This window comes from Canis lupus, chromosome 27 (assembly GCF_003254725.2).
Source record: "Canis lupus dingo isolate Sandy chromosome 27, ASM325472v2, whole genome shotgun sequence".
NCBI lineage: Eukaryota > Metazoa > Chordata > Mammalia > Carnivora > Canidae > Canis > Canis lupus.
Window position 1 is genome coordinate 8,680,320 of NC_064269.1, and position 8,455 is coordinate 8,688,774.

Sequence of the window (8,455 nt, forward strand, 5' to 3'; positions counted from 1 at the left end):
ATTTTTAAGACACTTTTTTTTTTAAGGTTTTATTTATTTATTCATGATAGACATAGAGAGAGAGAGAGAGAGAGAGTGAGGCAGAGACACAGGCAGAGGGAGAAGCAGGCGCCATGCCAGGAGCTCGATGAGGAACTCGATCCCAGGACTTCAGAATCACGCCCTGGGCCAAAGGCAGGTGCCAAACCGCTAAGCCACCCAGGGATCCCCTGTGTTTATGCTTTTGCACAGCATGCAAATTGATAGGAATTTGGCCAAACTGAGGCCAAATTTATATGTAACCTCGGAAAGAGTATAGAACCCAATGTCATATATTTATGTCCTAATCTCCCTGAGGGTTGCATCTTGTTTTTCTGATACTTGTCTTTCCTTCCCCTGATTTCTTTACCTAATTATATCCCTGTTGTATTTAAATCCCATCTTCAATAACTTTGCAAAGAGGTGATATACAAATATGTTTTAGTATTCTTTTGTTCCAAAATAGCTCAGTTTTTGTTTGGGAATGGTTCTGAGAGGGTTAACATTTGATGTTAATAGATACTTATACTCTCATTCTATAATACTATCCTATAGAATTATAGTGGTGCCATGCTCTGTACAAAACACAGTTTTCTGTGGCTGAATCTTATAAAATGGTGTGATCAGCATTTTTGTAGTCCATAAGCTGCAAGTAATGCAAGCTTGAAAATCAATTGTGTACAATTTTCTGTAAGACTGATTTTATCTAGAAGAATTGTATTCCTTTTTTAGGTATTTGATATATAACTTCTTATTTGGGGAGTTTATAGAATGGGAGTTATAAATAGAGCTGATCTTATTTTTAGGTTGGTATCCTGTTAAGACACATCTAAAGAGCAATAATTCTCTTTTCACTAAAGTTGGCATACATTATAAAAAGAATTGTAGCACTTCTTCTTAATCCAGTTTTAGTACTCATATAATTATACTGCCAACATATTTTTTTTAAATTTCATCTTTTTTTGGGAGATGAGAGTACATGGTAAGCTTATTTACCTATTTATTGAATAATTACTTGCAGATGGTCTATTATGTCATTCAGTGCTAAGTTCTAGTAATTCAATGATAAATTAATGTAAATTTCTTGGTCTGGAGGAATTTACCAGCTACATTTAAATATTCAGACAACTAAAGACAACGTAATTTCATAATTTCTATATGAATGTAGAGATAATCTTCAATGGCAGCGAATAAGAACACTTCAGCCTATCTGGGATAGCATTTTAGCTGAAGTTTCAAACATGAGAAGAGTTTTCCAAATCCAAAAGCAGCAGAGGGAATATCATGTGCAAAGAAAGGAAGTGTGAAAGCTTGGTATATTCTGGGGGAACAAAAGGAAGGTTCCTTTATCATAGAGAAACCTGGATTGGATGATGAAGCTTAGATGTACAGTCATACGGGGCTTCTTAGTACTTCTGAATTACATTCGTGTCCTAACCTGCAACACCCCTTCCTCAAAGGGACAGAGGCCTGCCCCTAAAATATTACCTTACGGATGAGCAGCAAATGAAGTATGTGTACAGATCAGCTGACTCTGGAAGGCTGAGCCAAGCATATTCCCTGAAATTCACCAAGCAGATCAATGAGGCTTCATGAGAAGATGTGAGTTGGGGATGGTAGGCAGTTTAAAAGAGAACATGTATTACTGTGGCAGGAGTCTAAACATGAGACCAAAGGAATGAATGGAGATGATCTGCATTGAAAAGTTTTGAACGGGGGGGGGGGGGGGGGGGTTCCACTTTCATTATAATGAGAGCATTCAGGGTGAGGTATGAAGGAGACAGAGAAGGCAAGCCTGGAGGCAGAAATTTCTCAGGAGGCTAAGGTAGCATTCTAGAGAGAGATGATCTGGGCTCAAACAAGAGTGGTCAAGGTGCATAGAGTTAAAAATTGGTGGGAACTGGAGTTTGATTGCATAAAGAAAACAAGAAAAAAATCAAGAATGACTCTCAGATTTATGGCTAAGGAACTTAATTGTGATTCATTAATCTAGGTGATATAAAAAGAAAGCAAAGGGGCAAATTCAGTTTGGGGCTCATTGAGTTGAATACACTTAAAGGAAATCTGAGAATAGATATTAGAGATTGGGTAGATGGATCTGAAGGTAAGGAAAAGGATGTGAATTAGGGATAGAGATTTGGGGTGATTAGCAATTTGGTTGTAGTTAAAACCAAAGGCATGATTAAGTGAGTTGAGGAGAGGATAAGAAGGTGGTCCTACCTCTTCACTCCATGGGCCCAAATTATTTGGGATGGATATGGGGTACTTATAGAGTCTACCTATTTCCATCCTACACAGCACTATGTTCATTCTTTCTCTGTTAGAATATAGCTGTATACTTTATTTTTTATTTATTTATTTTTTATTTTTTTAAAAATTTATTTATGATAGTCACACAGAGAGAGAGAGAGAGGCAGAGACACAGGCAGAGGGAGAAGCAGGCTCCATGCACCGGGAGCCCGACGTGGGATTCGATCCCGGGTCTCCAGGATCGCGCCCTGGGCCAAAAGCAGGCGCCAAACCGCTGCGCCACCCAGGGATCCCTATTTTTTATTTTTAAATATTTTATTTATTTATTCATGAGAGACACAGAGAGAAAGCAGAGATATAGGCAGAAGGAGAAGCAGGGTCTCTGCTAGGAGCCTGAGGTGGGACTCAATCCCAGGACCCCGGGAACATGACCTGAGCCAAAGGCAGATGATTAACCACTGCGCCACATGGTTGCCCTAATAGTTGTATAATTTAAACTTGAACTCAATCTCAGGTTAAGGAAGTTTCTCCTATTGTTTCATACAAGTCAGTGTATTATCAGAGTGTAAATTAGAGGCAAAATTTGAATTGTAGGCCTTAAGACATAACTAATGCTGACAACATTTTTTATCTGTAATAAACTCAGTTGACTAAGGCCCAAAATAATTATTTAGAAATTGAGTAGGAAGTATTGATAGCACTTACCAAATCATTGTCCTAAGCTCAATATAGGTCTAAGACCATAATTCTAAAGCATGCATTCTCAATGAAGGCAATAGGTATCCCCTCCTGGGGTGGGAACAAAAATTGGTTCTTGTGGGGCAAAAATCGTAGATATAACCATGGTGGTCCTCCATGGCTCAACCCTACCTGACAGAAATCTTACTTCTTAGTACTTAATTTTTCTTATTACAGAGAATTTAAATCAAGTTTTTCTCCTTAGAGGCTAAAAATGAAAAAAGAAAAAGGTAAGGAAATACTATTCTCCAGATATTAAGAAAATAATTTGTAGAAGAAATTAATTTTAGGTATCTTCCCTATGGTGTCTGAGATGGACTGGCTTGTCTTTTTTTTTTCTTTTTTTCTTTGTAGAATTCATTCAGCCAAGAGAATGGAAGACAATCACTTGACCTAATTGTAAAGTTTTTTGCTACTGTTTGGTGTAGGGATTACAGAAAATATGGGCATCTAACGATATAAACCTTCAACTCTGATTTTTTTTTTTTTTGGTCCATCTGACGCTAAAAATACCCGATTATTTTGGGTTTTAGCTAACATACGAAATAAATATGTATCAACCTATCATTGGCAATTTGAATATTAAATCTATACCAACTCTTTGAGCTTAGGGATTGAGTCTTTTATGTGATGGTGTGTTTTAATCAGGATTTTTAAATTATGAAAATGGAAATATCCTCTGCATATAAGTGCAAAAAGAATCCAGGGTAAGGTTGGGGAGCCAGACTTGAGCAGGTTCCAAGCTAGATGAGGCACAGCCAAGATCCCGCCACAGGCTGCCTCTGTTTAGGATACTGCTGCTTGCACAATTGCCACTGGACACTGCCACTGCAGCTGTTGGCAGCACTGCCCTGCATGTGTGCCATCAAGAGACTAAGTTCCAAGCCACCACAGCTGCTGTGATGACTCTCTGACTCTGTGCCTGTGATTGTCATGGTCCAGGCAGGAGCCTCTGCTTGGGTCTGCTCTACCAGCCAGAAGTTAGGGAATATTTACCGTTACTCTTGGTGAGGGGAGGTGGGCCTTGCTCCCATCTTGAGAAAATGCCAAGAATTCCTTACAATATCAATAACTAAGATCTGAATAATGCTTTGCGTTTGTAGAGTGCCTTGGAATATTTTTCATTTGATTCTTAGTATAGCACAAAGTATTTCAGTTTTTGAGATGAGAAAACTAAAGTTCAAAGAGGTTAATTGACAAGTCAACAGTTGCAATGTCAAGGAAGAAATGAAAAATTTTGAGTGGCTGTCATATACTAAATATAGTCCTAGATGCTTGCACGTACAGTATCTCTTAAAAAATGTTTACTTTAAATATTTTATTTGACCATATATATTTACACATTAGCTTTTGAACATGTAATCAATATTAAACTGTCAATAGATAGTTTACTCTTTTTCTCCTATGAAGCTTGAAAAATCAAGTTTATGTTTTCTATTTACAGTACCTCTCAATTAAGATACTAAATATTTGTTGGATATATTTACTCTGTATTTATATTTCATAAAATGTATGGTTGAAAACAAAGATTTGTATATTCAAGTTCAAAACTAACAGTTTCAAAAAAAAAAAAAAACAAAAAACAAAACTAACAGTTTCTTTTTGCATTGGCCCTATATATACACACACATATATATACATATATAAAGCTGCGCATAATTAATTAACATATATATACACATATAGTTGTTGAGTTTGGAGATAAGTATATATCTGGTAAAAAAAAAAAAATTACCACCATCTATGCCTTCAGCCTATCACTTCCAGTGATTTCTCCCTGCCCTCTTATTTTATAATTGTTATTTTATTATTTTTTGAGAAGAATACTTAAAATCTACCCTCTTAGCATAGTTTAAGGTATACAGTACTTTTAACTATAGGCTCTGTGCCATACACTAGATCTCTAGGGCTTATTCATAACTGAGTAACTGAAACTTTATACCCTTTAACCACTACCTCCCTGTTTCCATATCTTCCCAGTCTCTGGCAATCATCATTCCATTCTGTGCTTCTGAGTTTGACTATTTTAGATTAATCATATAAAGTAGTATTATGTAAGTATTTGTTTTTCTGTATCTGTCTTCTTTCACTTATCACAATATCCTCCAGTTTTATTCATGCCAAAAATGGCAGGATTTTTTTTAAAGGCTGAATAATATTCCATTGTACGTATATACCACATTTTCTTTAACCATTCATTCATCCATGGACACTTAGGTTGTTTCCATGTGTTGGCTATTGTGAAAAATGCTGGGCAATTAACATGGGAGTATAGACACCCCTTTAAGATCCTAATTTCAGTTCCATTGGATATGTACCCCAAATAGGATTTGTGGATCATATGATGTTTCTGTTTTTAGTTTTTTGAGAAACTTGTTTTTTTTTTTTTATAGCAGCTGCACTGATTTACGTTCCCACCAACAGTATGCAGAGATTCCCCTTCCTCCACATCCTCACCAATTGTTATTATTTTTGGGTAATAGGTGATATCTCATTGTGGTTTTGGTTTGCATTTCCCTGCTGATTAGTGATTTTGAGCATTTTTTTATAAGCCTATTGGCCATTTATATGTCATCTTTGGAAAAAAGTCTATTCAGTTCCTTTGCCCAATTTCAAGTTTGAGTTTCTTATACATTTCAATATTAATCCTTTATCAGATAATGGTTAGCAAATATTTTCTCCCATTCTGTAAGTTGCCTTTTCATTTTGTTGATCATTTCCTTTGCTGTGCAGAGGCTTTTTAGTTAGATGTAGTCTCACTGTCTATTTTTATTTTGGTTGCCTGTACTTTTTATGTTTTATCCAATAAATCATTGCCAAGACCAATGTCAAGGGAATTTTCCTTATGTTTTCATCTAGGAATTTTATGGTCTATGTGTTTAATACATTTTGAGTTAATCTTTGTCTATGGTGTAAGATAAGGGTCCAATTTTATTCTTTTGCATGAGGATATCCAGTTTTCCCAACGCTACTTATTAAAAAGAATATACTTTCCCATTGTGTATTCCTAGCATCCTTATCAAAATCAGTTAACCATGTATGCATGGCTCCATTCTGAGCTCTATTCTATTCCACTGCTTTTATTATGTATTTCTGTTTATGCTGGTACCTTGCTGTTTTGATTACTGTAGCTTTGTAATATATTTTGAATTCAGAAAGTGTGATGCTTCTTTGTTCTTTCAAGATTTCTTTGGCTGTTTGGGTTATTTTGTGGTTCCTTACAAATTTTAGAATTGTTTGTTATATTTCTCTGAAAAAAATGCCACTGGGATTTTGATAGGAATTGCATTGGATCTGTAGATCACTTTGAGTACTATGGAAATTTTAACAATTATAATTCTTCAATCCATGAACATGGGTTATCTTTTTATTTATTTGTGTCTGCTTTAATTTCTTTCACTAGCATTTTACAGTTTTTTTGTGTATAAATTTTTTAAGTTTATTCCTAAATATTTTAATTTTTTATGATTTTGTAAATGGGATTGTCAATTTCCTTTCTGGATAATTTGCTGTTAGTATATAGAAGTGCAACTGATTTGTGTTGATTTTGAATCAATTTTTGCAGACTCTTTAGGATTTGCTAGATATAAAATCATGTCATCTGCCAACAGAGATAACTTTGCTTTTTCCTATTCTATTTTAAAATGCCTTTTCTTTTTTCTTGTGTAATTCCTCTGGCTAGGACTTTTAGTACTTTGTTGAATAGAAGTGGCAAAAGTGAGTATCCTTGCCTTGCTCCAGATCTTAGAGTAAAAGCTTAGTTTTTCACCATTGTGTATTAGATTTTAGCTGTGAGCTTTTCATATATGGCTTTTATTGTGTTGAGGTTAAGTTCCTTCTATACCTAATTTTTAAGAGTTTTCATTATGGAAGAGTATTAAACTTTGCCACATGCTTTTTCTTCAAGATAATCATGTGATTTTTACCCTTTATTCTGTTAATGTGGTGTATCACATTGATTGATTTTTTTACATGTATTTATATTGAACCATCCTTGCACCCCAGGGATAAATCACATTTGGTCATGCTGTATGATCCTTTTAATGTGCTGTTAAATTTGGTTTGCTAATATTTTGTTGAGGTTTTTTGCATTGGTGTTCATCAAGGATGACGATGACCTATAGTTTTCACTTCTTATGGTGCCTTTAGCTTTGATACTAGGGTAATTGTGGCCCTGTAAAATGAGTTGGGAGTGTTCTTCACTCTTCTATTTTTTGGAAAAGCCTGAGAAGGATAGAAATTAATTCTTTAAATGTTTAGCAGAATTTGCTTCTGAAGTCATCTGATTCTGAGTTTTTCTTTCTTGGAAGGTTATTTTATTACTGATTCAATATCCTTATTTGTTATTGGTCAGTTCAGGCTTCTATTTTTTTCTTGATTTGATCTTAGTGGATTGTATATTTGTAAAAGTTTATCCATTTCTTCTAGGTTGTCCAACTTGTTGGCATATAATTTTTCACAATAATTTTTTTCATAATAATATAATTTTTTCTTATGATATTAGTTGTCTCCTTTTCCATTTTTCATTTTATTTACTTGATTCTTCTTACTCTGTTGATTTTGTGTATCTTTTCAAAGGATCACTATTGGTTCTATTGATTTATTCTTTTTTATTCTTTATTTCATTTTTTTCTGCTCTATTCTTTATTATTTTCTTCCTCCTGCTAACTTTGGCCTTAGTTTGTTCTTTTTATTAGTTTTTTAAGGTGTAATGTAAGGTTGTTTATAGAAAGTCTTTTTTCTTTCTTTTTTTTTAAAGATTTACTTATTTTAGAGAGAGTGAGCATGAGAGTAGGGAGAGGGAAAGAGAGAGAGAAGCAGACTTCCCCTGAGCATAGAGACTGACACAGGTCTCAATCTCATGATTCTGAGATGGTGACCTGAGCCAAAATCAAGAGTCAGATGCTTAACTCTCTGAGGTCCCCAGACATCCTTTCTTCTTTTTTGATGTAGGCATTTATCATTGAAATTTCCCTCAATACTGCTTTTCGATGTATCCCATAAATTTTGATACATTGTGTTTTTATTTTCATTTGTCTTGTGATGATATTTTGTAATTTTTCTTTTTGATTTCTTCTTTAATCCAATGGCTATTTAAGAGTGCTTAATTTCCATGTATTTGTGATTTTTTTCATTTCCTAATGTTACTGAGTTCTAGTTTCATTGCATTGTGGTTAGAAAAATTCCTTGAAATGATTTTGATCTTAAGTTTGTTGTTTTGTGGCCTTACATGTGATGTATCCTGGAGAATGTTCTGTGAGCAATCGAAATATGTATGTTCTGCTGCTGATTGGTGGAATGTACTATGTAAGTCTTTTTGATCCATTTGGTAGTGTAGTTAAGTCTGCAATTCCTTCTTGGTTTTGTCTGTATAATTTGTTTATTATTTTAAGTGGAGTACTGAAGTCTCCTATTATTGTATTGCTATCTATTTCTCCTATTTCAGATC